This window comes from Saccostrea echinata, unplaced genomic scaffold, assembly GCF_033153115.1.
Source record: "Saccostrea echinata isolate AGI-Se365-2 ecotype Australia unplaced genomic scaffold, CSIRO_AGI_Sech_v1 ptg000027l, whole genome shotgun sequence".
In the NCBI taxonomy this organism is placed as follows: domain Eukaryota; kingdom Metazoa; phylum Mollusca; class Bivalvia; order Ostreida; family Ostreidae; genus Saccostrea; species Saccostrea echinata.
Window position 1 is genome coordinate 3,705,595 of NW_026889776.1, and position 18,921 is coordinate 3,724,515.

The 18,921-nt window shown below is 32.7% G+C and overlaps 1 protein-coding gene and 1 pseudogene across 1 annotated transcript in view; one reads left to right on the forward strand and one right to left on the reverse strand.

Moving 5' to 3' along the window:
* The window catches only part of LOC133193447 (receptor-type tyrosine-protein phosphatase kappa-like), a 343,287-nt gene that overhangs the window by 177,519 nt on the left and 146,847 nt on the right, over positions 1-18,921 (reverse strand). The window lies entirely within an intron of this gene.
* On the forward strand, positions 911-18,711 carry LOC133193117 (uncharacterized; annotated as a pseudogene).

Sequence of the window (18,921 nt, forward strand, 5' to 3'; positions counted from 1 at the left end):
TACAGTCTTTCGATATATAAATATATTCACAACTTATAGTGTTAACACTTGCTTTACCATCATTTCCATGCCCATTCAGATCAAAAACATTTTTATATTCATGAACTGTTATAAATAGCCTCGTTTTTTTTTTTTTTTTTTAAATCGGGTTCGATGCTATCTAACGTTCTAGAAAGTTCCATGAAGATATAGACGTATAAAACTAAGATCGGATACTGGCGAAACGATTTGCACATTTTCCTTTTAATCTGTAATCATTAGGCCAACTTTAATATAATGCTTGTTGCCCTCTCCCCTCCCGACTCAGGATGGAAATGGGTCGGTAGGTTGGTAAAAAAAAAATTCTCAGAAAATTTCAATTTCAATGCTGAATTATTTAAATCTATTGTCCAGAATACATTGTAAAAATGCTGCCTGAAGGTTAAAAATTTTTGAGTCGGGCCATTTTTAGCCAGTCGGTCGGGAGAGGGCAACCAAATATATATATATATATATATATATATATATATATATATATATATATATATATATATATATATATATATATATATATATATATATATATATATATATATATATATATATATATATTTTAATGATGGCCTAACATATTTCTTTTGCATCACTTAAATCATGTTTTCACTGAATAATTTAGTAATTATGTTTTATCTAATAATTAAACTATTGCTTGAGAGTTTCAATGAAAATTGACAGTAACTAAGATTCGCCAACCATAACCACCACTGCACTCTCTTTTTTCCTTTTTCACGGCTGTTTATCGAAAGTGAAAGTAGACTTTTAATTAAATTTTACTATAAATTTACGATAATTAGTATGCGAATGCAATCTGAATAAAGTCTATGGACATCATCTCATATATCGTGGAATAATAGAGGAAAAAGTATGAAGTATGGTGCAGGTTGGTGCAGGTGTTTCGGAGTTTATTTGCAAAATTTATTAATTTATAAGTATAGATTCTTGAATCAAATTGGTTTGATTCATTTACAAATTTGCTATATCACAGTTAGCATTAGCAACGCACTTGGAAACATGTTATGTTTAAGAAAGCGTGTCCGATTAGAACTAAAAATTAACAAAAACATGACTACCGTATGCATGTTTTTATGTATCTATGTATGACATTTAGGATAATAAAACAAAATTTTGTAGGTAGTTAACGGCAAGATTGGAAATTTTGTCCCTTGAAAACCATTTTTAACATCGGCCTAGTCTCGGTCGAAAATATTTCCTTCGGTGAGAATTGTCAATGTTATACTCAACTACATGAGATATGTATGAACTTGCCAAATAATTATCTGATGCATTCATAATTAAATACAGCATAAGGGAAAATTATCTAAAATACTAATTTATAATAATATTTAACATATACATTACTAGACTGATGATATTAATTATGATTCATACTTTATAAGGCGTTCGCTTCGTGAACGGGAGGACCGGGTTAGATTCTTGCAATTGTTCGCCGCACCGCATCAGACTTAAGAACTAAACATAGGCTGAGATTGTTCCTTCACCAAGTGTTAGACACAAGAAGTGAAAGACAGGGGTCTTTCGGATGATACATTAAAAATCGAGGTCCCATGTCACAGTAGGCGTTGGCACGATCAAAAACCCTCAATGCTCAATGGCCCTGAGTGTCGAGTATAGATCTAAATTTGAAACCCTCCACCGGTACATATTAACATCTCTATATGAGTGAAAAATTCTCAAATGAGACGTAAAACAATATACAATAATACATTCATACTATCTATTGATCATGTACAACAGAAATAATGTTAAAAATGTACCTTCTGTTCTGTAGTAGATAACAACATGTGACAGGGCATATGTTTCCCCAAGGTCGACTTTTACCCATGCCGGTCCTGGTTGATCTGGTTTTGTGTGTGCACAATTTCCATAATTCTGACTTCTGTCTCCATCTATAACCTTAAATGCTTCTTGTTTTTCATGAGTAGAACTTTGTGATGCATTAGTGTTAGGTTTTTTCGTTATGCAGAGATTATCTGTAAATCAAATGAACATGATTTTCTTAGCGTTTAGTACGATGATTCTTTTTTTATCCGACTGCAGCCTGTAACAGGGCTCTTAAAACTGCCTGTCAGAGCTGTGCTTACAGAGAATACATCTTCTGTCAGAGCAAGTTTTACTTTTTTATGGTATTTATCACCATATAGTGAAAAATGCTTTTAATACCAGTGCAAGGGCGATTATCATGCGCTGTTGGTAGTGCTAAAACCTTCTTGAGACTGTGAATTTTACACACATTACGCAATATAATCAAGCACCTAATGAAACCGATTTTCAAAGACAATTTACCAAAAAATGTAGAAGGGCTGACACGTCGCAAAATTGCACTGAGACATGTCGTAGAAATATCACAAATATCAACTGGCATTGGGTTTTAATCCCAGCCAAATCAAAGAAGAAGAGGAAACACAAAAAGACGTGATTACAGCAAAGCACATAAGGATCCCAAGTCAACGGCCGAGATAGCAGTCACAAAGAGGGTACAGAGTGACACACGTGCCGCCAGGTATTCAAGATGGGTTAGAAAAGTCACAGAAATCGAGACCAATGAAGCGGTCTTACAAGATCAAGCCATGGTTTTATCACCACAGTCACCTATGACAAGAAGTACCAGTGACCAGCCTCAGGCGGGTGAGCTTATATGCAAACCAAGGGTAAGCTTTTGTAATTTGGCAGAAATCCACACCTGTGGGTTACAAAGAAAATTCTGTTAGGCTTATTATTACGGACGTCGATGTTAATGTGAGTCTCAGGACTAGGGAAAAAGACCAAGTTAATCGCCCAGCAGCCATGTTAAATATTACTGTTTGTTAACTTGTGACCAAATTGGCAGTCATGTGCCCCTTGTCATCCTAGACAAGATTAAGGCAGCATTAGCAAGGTACTACATTCATTTGACATAATTTATAAAAATAAAATTTTGAAAAAGTGAACTACGTGTCGAAAAATTAATAAACAACAGGCATTTGACATCCTCGTTTTTTTTAATTTATAATTAATTTTACACATCTATAGATAAGTATATACTTTAAATATTTAAATATAAGTTTTAAGAGAAAGCTTAGGAAAAAAAAAAATAAATTACATTAAATATTTGATAAGCTGCGAGTAGCCAGAGTCATTTGGCTTGGTCCAAATACTCTGAGCAGTAGTTAAAAAATAACAATAATAAAAACAAATAAATGAATAAATCAACATTCGGGGAGGGTTCGATGTTGAGTTATGGGTAATGTTAATATCATCAGGGCCGTATGAACAGTTAACCCACCCAAAATTACTTTTGGATAATGTAGGATTCATTTAGGATTCAAGCCAAGCCCAATTCTCATTTTACATTCAAGATCAGTCGGCAGCCGGGTTACCCCTAGAGGGATGTCTGCTTTTAACCCCTCCCCCCAAGAACTTTAGGCACAGATGTGCAAACAGCGGGACACCTCACCATCAAATTAACTGCTTAACCTTGTAAGGGTTAAGACCAAAATCACTTTGCATAGTCTTTAGTAGGCCTTGTGACTTTCACTTTATTCATGATTTATACGATTCAGATGATTATTCTTGACCTGGAGATATGAAATGAAATAAAATAGATGATGAATCACCTATTGTGAAAGGGTACCTTAAGACGGCATTTCATTTGTCACATATTTACTCCCTTTTCTTTTAGGCATCAAGTGCTCTGACAAATACCATTTTTGACAAACATTTGCCATTTGGTACTTAAGTTAAGAACGATGTAACGATGTAAATTACATATATGATTTTGTTTAACGCTTGTGTTACTACTACATGCTTCAGATGAAGTCTGTGTTGAAATTTGTTGAAATTTGTAAAACAATTTTCTGTTATGAGTTTTATTTGGCAAGCAAATCACCCTGAGTTAATGACCCACACGTCTGCGACAATGTCACACTGACATCCATGAACAATTCCGTAACATGTAGAGCTTTGGCCTAGTACACCAAAACTTAACCAATTTGGGGGTCATTTCGATGGCAATCTCTTACCTACTAACGTGTTATAAGTTCTCTTCCCTACATTCAAATTTATACATTTCTATAATATAAACAAATGTCGCTTTAATTAACACGCATTTCAGCAGCAGTACTGGGGGGGGGGGGGGGGGAGGGGGGGGCATTCCTGAACGTAATGCATTTCAATTTTGGCTTACACTTTTCATACATCTATGCAAAATAAAATTATCAAGTTTTGTAGGTTATGGGAGTGTAGTCTTGGTTATGTCAGCTATAGGATTCTGGGCTACCCGAAATGACACCACTCCTCCTGTAGTATGGAAGGCCTCTGCTGCCTAATGTGGGAAACATTCATTATATGTTGATACTTTAACATTATATGCTGATACTTTGTCAGTACATGCTGATAGTTTGTCAAAATATGCCGATACTTCAATATCATATGCTGCTGCTTTAAGTATCAGCATTTTATGTTGAAGTATCAGCGTATATTGTCAGAGTCTTAGCATATAATGTTAAAGAATGTTAAAGTATCAGCATATAATTATAAGGTATCAGCAAAGAATGTTGAAATATATCAGCATATAATATTGAAGTATCAGTATATAATGACAAAGTATCAGCATATAATATTAAAGTATCAGTATATAATAAAAAAAAGTATCAACATATAATGTTGAATTTTCAGCATATAAGTGTTAAAATATCAACATATAATGTTGAAGTATCAGCATATAATGTCAAAGTATCAGCTTTGAATGTCAAAAGTGTCAGCTTTGAATGTCAAAGTATCAGCATATAATGACATACCATAACAGTGAATGACTCTGGTTAACAAAATAAACCACATCCACCGAACAACAGCCATTTTAAAAGAGGAAGTAAATGTAAAAATATCTTTAAGAAAGGCGGACTGTCAAGAAGCCTATATGAAAATAAAACATTAAGATTTATATCATCGTCTTCATCCTGTCAAAGCTGAAACAAGGACAAAACTTCAATAAGGTTTCGCACTTAATCTCTGTAGTGTTGACTACTTTCTATAAATATAAAAAAAAAATAACATAAAGATCCCTAAAAGATGTTTTTTTTTTTTTCAGAAACGAATGCGTCCTATCTTCTATTGCATTTGAAGAAATTTCTAAACTATACATCTATTGTTCTTATACCATTTTTATATTTTCTTTTTGTAATAAAGAGAATAAAACATAGAACCATTAATGTGCATTTTGTGCAAAAAAGAATCTTTTTGTCTGTATTTCATCTATCACAATGTTGATGCACTTTCAAACAGGCCCAAGAGATGTGTTAGTTCATATGAGAAGGTTTTACTGGAGAGAGGGGATGTACATTTTTATCCATACTTTGGCCAGAAGATTAACACATATTCCAGCTTTGTAACAAATCCGAAAAAAAGGACAGGCCATCTCTAAAACCGTAAGACAATATGACTCCAAATATGCTTTTAGTGGTAACAAGATAATTCAGAGAATATGTATCCCCCGCTTAGGGAAAAAAGAAGAGTATGCGCAGTTCGGGGGGGGGGGGGTCGCACTGCCCCCTGTATTTGTAGAATTATTAAATGTATATATGTATATTGTAGCAAATTAAAAAAAAAATAAATTATCGATATAAAGATTTGATTGCTTATTCTTTAATATGTGTAATGAAGATTCTTTTTTATATACTATATACAGAATATTTATCACGCTGTAATAATAATTTTATGAGTTGTACACGCCAGACATCATAACTTTTTTATTTCACGTGTTGAATAGTATCATTTAGTAAATCCAAAAAAAAAAAAAAGAAAAGAAAAAGAAAACCATTGAAAAAAAAAAAAGAAAATCGTCCGAGGAATGAACCTCGGTCTCTCTCTTGCTAATCGAGCAACACACCACTAGACCACGGAGGCTCTTGATTCAAGAGCAAATTAAATGCAAACATTAAGTCACATATAATGTTTATATTTACGTTTGATATTGTCAAAATTTTACACAATACATGTAGTCTAATTTAGCATTTTATACGTATTAACTCTCGACATGCTCCTGTGCTAAAAATAGTGCCAAGCGACTTTTAATACAATAAATTAAAAAAAAAACAAAACAAACGGGGCGGGACACTTTAAGAAGGGCAAGAGAAGCCGTAGGGAGTTATGGTATAATATTTCATTGCAAAAGCTCAAAACCTTGTTGAGATATCGCCCAGAAAAGTGGGGGATATTCATTTGGGTCTGTCTGTCCGTCCATCCGTCTGGCCGGTCCCCCGCTTTCACTGAAAGTGGGGGATATTAATTTGGGTCTGTCCGCCCGTCCGTCCGTCCCGACGGCTGTCCGTCCGTCTGTATTTCTGTCTGTCTGTAACACTTTCGTTTTGGGCGATGTCTCGAGAACCCTTTGAGCTTTTGCAATGAAATTTTCCATAACACCTCCCTGTGGCCTAAGGAAGACCCCTATTGATTTTGAGGTCAAAAGTTCAAAGTTGAAGGTCGTAAATTCATACATTCCATCTGTGTGTAACGTTTTCGTTTTCGGGCGATATCTCAAGAAGCTTTTGAGCTTTTGCAATGAGTTTATACCACAACTCCCTTGAGCCTTCCCCCCCCCCTCAAAGTGTCCAGCCTCTTTTTTATATTATTATTTATTGTATTAAAAGTCACTTGACACTATTTTTAGCACAGGGGACATGTGGAGAGTTATATCGCATAATATAGGTAGTCGGCGGACTTTATATTCTTATTATATCTATTCGAAGTGTTTAGTAAAAACTAAATTAGACAACATGGATTGTGTGAAATTTTGACAATATCGAACGTGAATATAAACATTATATGTGACCTTATGTTTGCATTTAATTTGCATTAAAATCAAGTGCCTCAGTGGTCTATCACTTTTCTTCCTCGGAGCCTTCAATCAGATAATGCATACATCAATATACTTACATATATACACCATGTACAAATATTCACAAATAATAATCATGAGTTATTGCGACATTGTTAACATATTTTTTTTTAACTTGGTGCTTGAAAACATGAGTTTTGGAGACATTTTGTATTTTTAGAGGTAAATCATTCCATACATGTTAAATAGCACCAGATTATTTTCAAAGAGTTTACATTTATGAGTTGGTGCACACAGGTTTATGTTGGATTCAGATCGAAGATATATATTGTATCGATTGTTACACTGGAAATCAAACATACTATTTAAATAAGTAGGTAGGGTTAGAGTGAAACAGTGATTTATATAAGAAAACATATTTATGTAAGTTGCTCATACACTGTAAACCAATCAAGTTTCTCAAAGAGAGGTTGTGAAGGCGCATAAGGGGGGGGGGGGGTCTAAAATATACCTTGCAGCACGTTTGTGAAGCTTATGAACTCGGTCAAGATTTGAGTGAGATGTATCACCCCATACAGTTTAACAATAATCAATTGAAGGCATAATATATGCACTGTAAAACAGATTGCATGTTTGAATAGGAAGAAACGTTTTAATTCTACGGAAGGCAGAAATTTTACGTTACAGTGTTTTACATACATGGTTCATATGTACATTGTATTGTAAGGTATTATCTAAATAAACTCCGAGGATTTTGTCATTTGATACAATGTCTAGTTTTGGGTTGATTTACACATATTTTATTGATACATATTCAATGGTATTGGACACATTCCAACTTAGATTGACCTCTCCAACACATAGAAAATGACAAAAACATATACACGTGATGTACAACCAACAAATATACAATACAAAAAAGAAGAAAAAAGGTGCAGAGAATTAAGAAAGGAAGGGAATAGGAGTGCAAGGAGAGAAGAAAGGAGTTGTGAAAGATACAGAATGGTTACGCTGGTTATTCATAAAAATCTTTTCGATTTTTTAATATACTTATGTACGGCTTTAACAATATTGATATTATTTTTTTGACCCAAGTTTGGGTCCAAAAATAGAATTATGTCAAAATCTATTGTTCCTTTGTTATTTTTTATGGTATGAAATTATTCGGTTCTTATTTCAGCATAATTCTTGTAGTGCAGGAAAAAGTGTTCAGTTTTTTCATTGATATATCCACAACACTGAGTATTATCTGAAAGCCTTACCTTAAATAAATTTTGTCTCATTCTAATTAAAATTGAGTTCGTCTTTTTTAAACACAATAAGAAAAATAATGTGGGTGAAATTCACCTTTAAAGAGTCTTTTTTTAAATGTTTTTACTATCAAGGTTTCTAATCTCAGTAGGAAAGGCAGTTTTTTTTTTGGGGGGGGGGGGGGGGTTCATACGAATAGATTAAATTCTTTCTAAAAAAATGATCTCCTTTGATGCGTACTTAACATGCATTTAGTTTTGTAGCATTTTAAACCATTTGATTTTCAGAATTTTCTATACAAGCTATGTCCGTTGATATTCGTGAATACTTACAAGGTTTATTCTTAGGAAAGTTATCCCTCAAAGGATAATTATCTACGTAAAGCATGTGATAAAAGCACTTATCAGTGTTGTCAATCGGGAATGTAAACGGCCAAACATTTAAGAGCCTTCCTTGCTCTTAAATACATGAAACAAATCGATACTCATTACGGGCTTCTTAAGAACATGTAGTATCCTTTAGTGAAGAGGGATTTTGAAATGTTATAACACGTTTAACGATTTCATAATATAATATTAAAACTTAAAGTCGTGTTGGAGAATTTTCTTTCCTTTTCGGCTGACATATTTTGAATTTATATGAGGCAGAATCTTCTACATAAACTAATACTTGTAGGTCATTTGCTGTGACCTTCAAATCAACACTTTGATGCATCGACGTTTTTTAATAAAAAAAAAAATATATTTAAAATCATTCCTAAATTGATTCAATATATCACTTTGCGCTCAAAATGAAAATTACCACAAAGTCTGATTCATCTATTCCTTATTTGGATATTTCACTAGAAAAAAAGACGTTAAGGCTACCAAACAGCATTGCCACTTGCACGTGGAGTTTACATGTGTAATTATCTGTAGATTCGATACGCAAGAGCATGCTCTACGTACAAAAAATTTCTGAAACAAAGCTTTGACAAATAAGTTGACTTTAAACAAGAATATCAACAGTCTCGTTTAAAGTCAACGTTGTGAAAATTTTATGTTCGATATAATCACTTTGACAGCAAATACAATTAATTATTATGTCTTTTGTTGACTAACATATTATATTCAAATTCACACTTAATTGTGTACGGATTTTCCATTTGCCCGATCTTGGTATGGAGCACGCCGCGGTTGTGATCATGACCGGTCGACTGGGGATGCTTAATCCTCTTTAGCATTTGTTCCCAACCTATGGGTTTATAGAGGTCTGTGTTTGTTCTGCTCCATATCTGTATTGTTAAAATGGACTTTTGGGGTTGACTACTTTCGTTAACTTCAGATTTCATTATAATACTGTGTTAGTTTCCATTTCTGGAGCTAAAAAATGAAAGCTGATGTCATAAAATCTATTTAACTATAATCCATTATATATGATAAAGCCTTGGGTAGTATTTGAAATCCACATCTCAGATATTTTATTTTCTTAATTAAATAACAGCCAAATCATCGGCTACATGTTTATTTGACTTGTTATATTTATGTAGTTTATATAGAATTTTTTTTTAATCTGACGCATAGATAAAGTATTCTCCAAAACTAGTCCGTTTATTTAACCCATACCATTCGCTTGCATTAAATCAGAGAAGTAGTTCCAAGTCAAACTTCCTCTCTTCTTTAAAAGGGAAATAAATTAAAATAAAATCTTAGACATGATCTCTTTCTTTATCTCACTACAGATAAAGGAAACACTCCTTTATCTGAGAAATGTTTTTGATTTTGTGAAATCGAGGACGTTAGTTCATAAATACACTTAAAAAAATAAAAGTCAAACATATTTGAAATTCAAAGTAACGAAATAGAACTTTTTTTAAAGAAGCAGCATTTTCCAGAAACTACATAGGAATAATTCATTGATTAAAATTTGAATTTTAACTATGAAATGCCTTTGCGAATTTGAAGCCTTTGAAACATTCTTTTAAATTCCCAGTTTTTCATTCAATCACCGTATATTTCGTTGTGTGTAATAAAACAACAGCCAAACACAGTAATTAGATTAAAATGTTCCCTCTCACTCTCACTCTAGACGTAAAATATGTTTTCTTAAACAGCTTAATGTTTGGCAAAGCAACATAATTTGGTGAAAAGTGCAAAAATGCAACTCGATAGCTCAATATATATTTTTTTTAAAAGTTTAGGAAATGTATTAAGTATTCTAACTGCAAAATTTCTGGAGACAATTTCAGGAGTGTATTTTAACATTTTACACAACTAAAATTTCTTGATTACATTTCCATTGAAAGAAACATTGAAAAAATACCAATGTAACTCTTTGTGGGAGATAAGAAAATTTGTTTGTGGTATGTATCTTTAATATCTTATTGACTGCAGCTTTCACTTTGTCAATCATTTTTTTATGTTGTGTAAGGTTTTGAAGTACTTTTTAGATAGCATGGTGCGATTACTGCACATAGCAAAGCTAATACAAATTATTTGTTTATCTTGAGAAAAAAAACCCGGTAGCTAAAGAGTCAATTTAATGCGATATATTCCAGCGATTGCAACTTTATATCTATATTTACCATTTAAATCGATTATCTGTACTCATTTTTCAATGAAATATTTCATAAGATTTTGTTAGAAAAAACGCCTATCATTTGAATTTATTGTCATCTTTTTTAAAGTATGCTATGCAGCCACTCCCAACAGGAAAAACAGAACTATCATTGGACAAGAAAATAAAATAGGCATAGTAGATGTAATATAAATTACAGTCAAGGTCTTTAAATTGCAACTTAAATATGAACCACATTGATTTCACATGTTATCTAAATTTCGGATTTGTCGTACAAACTTTTTACATAACACATTAAAAAGAATTTTGAAGATAGACTTATAGTTTGATACATTTTCAAGTTCTGTAAAGATGTCAGCAGAAAATTTAACACTGTTTTTGAAGGGAAATACTACTCGAAACTAAAGTGATATTATCAAGGAAATTTATTTTTCTCTTCAAATCAAGAGGAATGTGCATCCATATATGAAAAAAAGCTCCCAGTTCATGACACCTAGCTTCTAAAAACGTTTTTGTTTTTATTAGTTTCCCTCTTATCATTTCTTCTCTGTGTTCTCCATGTTCCTCCTCTGTTAAGAGGACTGGGTGGTTGTGGCCATTTTCAGACTATATTGATCTCCTTTAGAAGAGGAGCTCCATATAAAGATATAAAAAAAAGGATCAAATTTTAAAACTAAAATGTATGAAAAATTTGTTTGCCAAATGATAGTTGACAGCTTAAGATATCATATCTAAAAAATTAAGTTATATCTGATGGTTAATTTGTTGACCCCCAGCCTCCTTAATGAAGACTTTTACTTTTAAAACAATGTAATTTGTGAAACCATTGCTTAACCCCTTCTCTACTGCATCGTTCAATATGACCGATAGCGCGTTAAAACAAGACTTCGCGAAAACAGGATCTCCATATCTTTTTTATGATAGCATCAAGGTATATAATCTATATATCATATTTTAGGAAATTTTCTCTACTTTTAAATCCTGTAAAATTTTTTTAGATTATACGTCTGTAATGAATAGATTTTACGTTTTGAAGACATTCATGACTTTTTGAAAATGGCGAAAATTTCCAAAGCAAGGACGATTTTCCCGACGATTGGCATATTTTTTTTCCTGATTAATTGCAGAAAGAAAGTTTGATATATTTAAAAAGCATATTTTCTCTGCTTTTAAAGTATGTAAAAATTGTTGTTTTTACATTAAAATATTTTTTAAAAACAAGCATTTTCTTCCACGTTTGTGTTTTTTCTCGTTTTTATTCATAATATTTAAACAAAGTTCATTTTTACTTGAATTTCTATATTGAAATAGGGAAAACAAAATACAGCTGGTAAAAGTGAAGAAAATTTCTATTTCAACAAGCCTTTACTGGTATTCTAACTCTCAGTATTTTTTGAATTACGATAGTTTGAATTTTGGACCTCCGCGTAATTTTTTGTTGAAAAATCGGGACTAATCAATATTTAACGTCAACGTCGATTTCGTTGCGCCTCACTCGGAACAACATACTATTTAGTACTATTTTATTATATATTTTTATTGAAATAAATGCTTTTTACAAAATAACTGGTTAAAAAAATATCTTTAAACCTTTAGCGAAGTGTGGTATTTTTTTTCACATAATGAATTTACTTATCTATTTTATACATAGAATAATGTTGAGTAAAAAAAAATGTACATGTATATTCCCTAAGAGTCTTTACGTCGAAAAACTCAGAATTTATATTGCTGTATGTGTCATATATTCTTTATATAAAATATAATTAGACCTATACTGACATGAATTTAAATTTAAACCATTTTGAAACAAGCACTCGCATAAATTTTACACGACTCATCACTGTAAGAGTTGATACGAATCGAGATTACCACGTGTTTCCGCCGTAGCAGTAAACAACAACACGATAATGTGAACATCAATCTCCATGATTATTTTATGATGGAGATCATCACATCAATTCATCAGATAAGACAGTCATTCCTTTGGTATTAGAGGTAGGTGAGTAAGTATTGGTTGAAGAGTTTAAAACTGTTTTGAAAGTGCATTTATTCACGTTCAAATGAAAACAAGTGGTACACTATGCACACTGATACTGATACATGTACATGCATAGGCGTTAGCCGGTATGAACTTGCATTATGAGACTGATACTTGTTCAGCTAATTTTGTGTTGTTTTTGAAGTGTATAACTTTTGATGACCACCCCAAGTACCATTCGAAGTAAAATCAAGTTTGGCATAATTCTTGAAAGTTGTCTAACACAAACACATCGAATTTTTTAGCATGTTTAGGGTGCTGGTTTCGGAACGTTCAGCTGTGAAGATTCACTTGCTAACCCTACCATGCACTGGAAAGACCATGATGTAGAGGACACAGGTGCTTATTATAACCAATGAACAGGTAAACCATTTTCTCTTTCTTTTTGTAGTGAAAATTCCTGTATCTCTATAAATATTAATTCTAAATAAAGTGAACTTTTAATTGTATTTATTTGATATTGCATTCACACATTGACTAATATTTTGAAAAAAAATATGTGATACACATGATATTTATAATGCATTATTACGCATATAAACTCGCCATTTTACCACCCATTATGCTCAAATATGGAGCCAGCTTCTTTTATAGACCACTGTGGTATTTTCAATCTGCATGATGTATGTGAATAGAATTTCTGTTTCTCAAATTTCAGTTTCTTTTGAATTATCACATATACATGGGTGGTCAAACTTCATTCAATGGATGGCTATTCGTAAACACTCCCATGTACATGAACAACCTTTTTCGGAGAATTTTGCCCTGGAGAAACAGTTATCAGTCCATTGTGTCCTTTCTCTTAAAAACCCTGACAGCCGAAACTGAAAAAGGTTTTTTTTTTCCCCTAAATTTTGATAGAATTAATTGGTATGTTATTTCTTTTAGCTCAATAATTGACTGAAATGATGGTTTACTACTAGGCTGGTATTTTTTTAGTCATAATACATTGACGTCCCCATACCATATACATGTAACTACATGTATCACATAATATTTACATTTCCAATGTCTTTGTCCGAGATAAAATAACAAATTGTAAAAATACTTTATTTCTACATAAATCTACTGGTTCATCGATAGGCGCGGTTAAAAAAAAATCACGTGCGGGGCGGGACAAATAGAGACAGAAGCAGGGCTATTAGCACGGGAATTTGCAGAATCAGGAGCATGTAAATATAAGGAATAACTGTCTTATTTTTTGGATTAATGACGATGATCAATCGATTGGCTTGCGTGATAATTTTATGCATAAACGCCTTCGGCGTTTATGCAAATTATCACGCAAGCCACTCGATTGATCACATCATGAATCCAAAAAATAAGACAGTTATTCCTTTAATAAATAAACTTTATAAATAAATACTTTTAATTTGAAAAGGAAAGTTATTTCAACATAATCAGTGTGTTAATTCTAGCTTTCTTACTTTTATATATGTAAATAGGATAGAAACTAATTGCGCGAATACAACCAGAACTGATTATGTCTTGGACAAGTCAAAGGAGTTCCTCCAGTCTTTCAGAAAGATGGCAGTTGATGAAAGAATGGTGGCCACAAAGGGAAAGTGCTCTGGTATTCAGCATTTTGTGATTGATGTCTGATTTGGAATTCAGTTAGCAATATTTCTGGATTTGTATAATTGGGTAAAAAAAACATTTTTAACTGATTGACTAAATGTTTTGCATTAAATATTGCCATAAATTATTTTTTTTTTCAAGATGACAGTTCAAGTCTTTATTGTACCCCTAACGCACTTGGCAGAGAATTTAAAAATCTTGTGACGAAGTCAGTTAGTTTATATTGTCTTGCTGAATTAAACATTGGGGGAAAATTCATGATAATAAAGATGATTTTTTTGGTATCAAGAAATGGATTTATTTTTGTTTAACAGAAAGATTGTATAGTAGTAACTGTTATGTAATTTTTACATCACTGTTCAGCCAAACCTGTTTGTGGTTTTTCATTGAAATTCAGGTTAAATTGAGTTAGGCTGTTCAAAGTTAATTCTATGTTTAACGTCACCTCTAAAGTTCAAAACCTACGAGGGAGGGAGGAAAAAAATAAACAAACAAACATTTTAAACATTTTTGAATTTATTCAAATTAACCTATTCAGTACATTAAAAAACACTATTGAGTAATAAGAGTATTGGATATGACATCTAAGTCTAATTTCCTAAGCAGAGTTTTCCTTAGTATGTATATTGGTTTGAATCCTTTTGTGAGCAAACAATGTAGGGTGAATGTACAGGAGAGTGGCTTTTAACTGGCCTCGTTTGTCCTTTGGATTTATATTGCCACACGTCCATGGTATCCTGTAGGAAAAAGCTTCTTCTTGTGGGAATAGTTGATCGATATCTAAAATTAAAATTATGTTGACAGTATGCAATACATTCTAAAATTGAAAATATCTCGAAATTGAATTCTGCTGTATTTTTACTTTTAGTACTAGATCTACTAGCATTTAGTTTTGAAAGTGTAAATGCTATATTTGGACCATAGGTGTTAGATTATTTTACCTTGAATTCCACACACGACAGGATTCTTCACATACCTCAATCACTTTCCTTACTCTCCTTCACTTGAAAGGCCCTGTCTTCTGTAAGCCTCTCCCTGCTCAATTGGCAATGACTAATATTATCTTTCCCTAAAATTGTTGCCATTTGTAGGTACATGAATGCTACATCTATGAAGAAATCAATAATCTTAATGTTCTTTTAAATTTTTACAGAAATATTTTAAGATGAAACTATTAAAGGACACATGACACAAAAGAATATTTTGTCTGCATTCAATGTCTTAATCATCCTTTAGTCAGATTCTAACACTGAAGCTGTTAAACAAGCATCTGTTTCACAGCTAGTGCTGTAACACAGTGCTGATAAGCGGCTTGACCTCAATATGCATATTTTAAAGCCCAGAGATCGGAAACAGTCGGGGTGACGTCAGAGATCAGCTTCAGCACAGAGATGCTAATGTTTCAACCAAAGAGATGCTATAAATCGTTCTTATCATTGATTAAAGACAAATAGTTTCTTAATTGCCAGTAATGTGTTAAAGGCTAAGTCATAAATAAAGAACTTGTACAATTATATTTCTTTGTGTCTAAAGAGTTATTTATAGTCTGTAAGGATGCCGTATTGTGCTGTTTATAATTGTTCAAGCTCCTCAAAAGAGGACAAAAATGTATCATTTTTTCGCTTCCCAAAAGATGCAGGTCTTCAAAAGGCATGGGTACATTACTGTCGTAGAAGAGACCTTAACAAAATACAGTAAAATATGTGAGAAACACTTTACGACAGATCAATATTCTCGCTATCCACCCCGGTTAGCTGAATTAGGTTATCCAAATGCTCGTGCTCAGTTAAAAGATGGTGCTGTACCCGATGTTGAGTGGCCTACCCAAGACGAATGTTCAACTTCATCAAGCACTGAGAGAAAACCATCGGGATTTGGTGCATTTAGAAAGCGACAAAGACTTGAGGTAAAAAGAAAATACTTATTACTTAATTTTAAAAAAAAAATTATTATAACTTATATATGTTGAGAGTGGGCCTTTTTATTGATTTAATTATGCGTTGGGATTTAAGTTTTAAAAAGGAGAGGGAAAGGCCAGAGAGAACTGTGACAAAAGAATAGAAAGATTTCTTATATTTATAATCTATGTTATGGCATATTTATTACATTATACATGTATATAATTATTTATGTGATATTTCATTTACATAAATAAATGGTTAAAAATGCCATGATGTTCATTCATAACGCATGTACACAATTTTGTTGATTTCTTTATATTGACCTAAATTGTTTAAAATTATATACAAATGAGCAGAGCCTGGGGAAGGGGGGGGGGGGCATCCTCAGTCTACAAATGTTTATGCCAAAGTTTAAGTTTATAACATGATTTTTATGTATATTCTACATTAAGTATTTTTTATTTATCAATGACTTTGTAAATTAAAAAAAAAGGTATTAAAAGAGGCTATGATAGAAAGTGATGACAGTGATGATAATAATGCAGAAGAAAATGAAAAAGTAGATGCAGATGTTTCTGAAACTCAACCAGTAACCCCTTCATCTTTGAGTAATATTTCTGCAGAATGTGAGACATTATCAGTTGACAAAGCCATCCAGGTGTTTATTCCTGACATTAAAGTCAAAACAGAAACAAGAAGAATACAAACAGGAAAATCAAAAATAGGTTTCAAGACAGTTGATGCTGAAATTCAGTGCAGTGAATTTCAGTACTGCATTAAGTGCAGACAGCCTACTGCACTAGAAGAAAATACAAATAGTGAAGAAGACAACATCAACATTGATGAGTATATGGAGACTAATGAACATGATGAAATAAGTTCTGATGAGGATTATGATAACAGAGATGTAGGCTCTGATTTCAATGCAAGCGATTTTGAAGATTCAGAATTAGATGAGGAATCAGATGAAGAGGAGACTTGTAATTACAGATTAGATGAAACAGATAATCCATCAGAAGAGAAATATTATGTTGTGTCAGAAAGTGCACTCTCTCAACTTTTATCTGTCTGTAATGTTTGTAATGGGAAAAGTGTCCCACTTGTAGAATACAGCAAATGTTCCATGATATCTACAGTTTCTACATGTGAAAATGGTCACATCAACAGATGGCAGTCACAGTCAACACATAAGAAAATGCCATGGTTTACTTTACATCTTGCAAGTGCAATGCTTTTAAGTGGGAACAGCATATCAAAAGTTTTAATGCTTTTCAACCATTTGAAAGTTTTAGTCCCAAGTTCCCGCACTATTTCCCGTCTTCAGTCCTGTTATAGTATTCCTGCTGTCATAGAAGAATTCTATTTACAGCAAGCAGAATATTTTGATGATTTGCGCCGTAAGTAATAAATACATAAATTTGCGTGTAACTAATAGAGCTTTTATTTCATTTCACATATACGTAATAACTATATGTATAACACTATATGTACTTTTTCAACAGAGAAACTTCATGTCGTTCTTGGAGGTGATGGAAGATGTGATTCACCTGGTTACAGTGCAAAATACTGTAGTTACTCACTGATGGACCTTGAAACTAATAAAATCATTGATGTACAGTTGGTCCAGGTAGAATAAGATAAGGAAATTGAAATTCCATTTACAAAAGCTATTTTTTGTAGTTTTTTATTTGAACTTCCTTTGTCTATTTTCAGAGTAACGAGGTGAGAGGATCTACCCATATGGAGTTAGAAGGCCTTAAACGTGGACTAAGGCACATAACGGAATTAAATCGTGTTTAGGTGCATGATCTTGTGACAGATCGCCATGTAATGATAAAGTCATACATGAAGACTGAAAAACCCAATATCAATCACTATTTTGATGTGTGGCACGTAGCAAAGGGTAATTTAGATTTTTGTTATTGTTTCAATGATTGATTGATTGATTGATAGATTGTATGTTGTTTCAATGATAAAAAATATGATAACTTTAGCCTGTAGTAAATCACTTAATGGCAAATATTTAAGGAATATCAAGAAAACTAGAGACAGCTGCAAAAAAGCGTGTTGCTGGTCAAATCCGTCCTTGGATTAAAAGTATCGTCAACCACACATACTGGGTTGCAGCATCAAGTGGAAACAATGGGCAAATGAAGACTGAAAAATGGAAATCCTTAAGCAACCATCTTATCAATGTCCATGAACATGATTCTGAGGTCTTTCCAAGATGTGAACATGGCCAGTTAGATGAACCTAGAGACTGAATGCAGCAAGGTCATTATCCAACTAAAAACTTATTTTTGTTTGATTTTATAGCATCTCACAAATGTTAACAGTTTTTTTTTTCATTCTAGGCTCTAGATGCCACAAGATGGTAAAAGATGTCGTGGAGAGTCCCTATCTTCTTCGAGATCTTCCAAAATTGTCACCTGTTTACCAGACATATGGGCTTGAAGTTTTTCACTCTGTGGTGAACCATTTTGCACCAAAGAGTACATACTTCTTTTACATGCCAATGCATGCAAGGTTTGTAGCATTTTTTTTTTTTAATTTCTGTATACTTCTAAATATAAATCAAAAAATCCTTAGAACATTTATCTATTATTCATTTTCAACAGGTTGTGTATTGCAGCATTTCATTACAATGAAAATGGAACAAGACGTCAGTCATTAACAAGAGAGGGTGAACTACAGTGGAGTGTATCATACCCAAAGGCAAAGAAAGG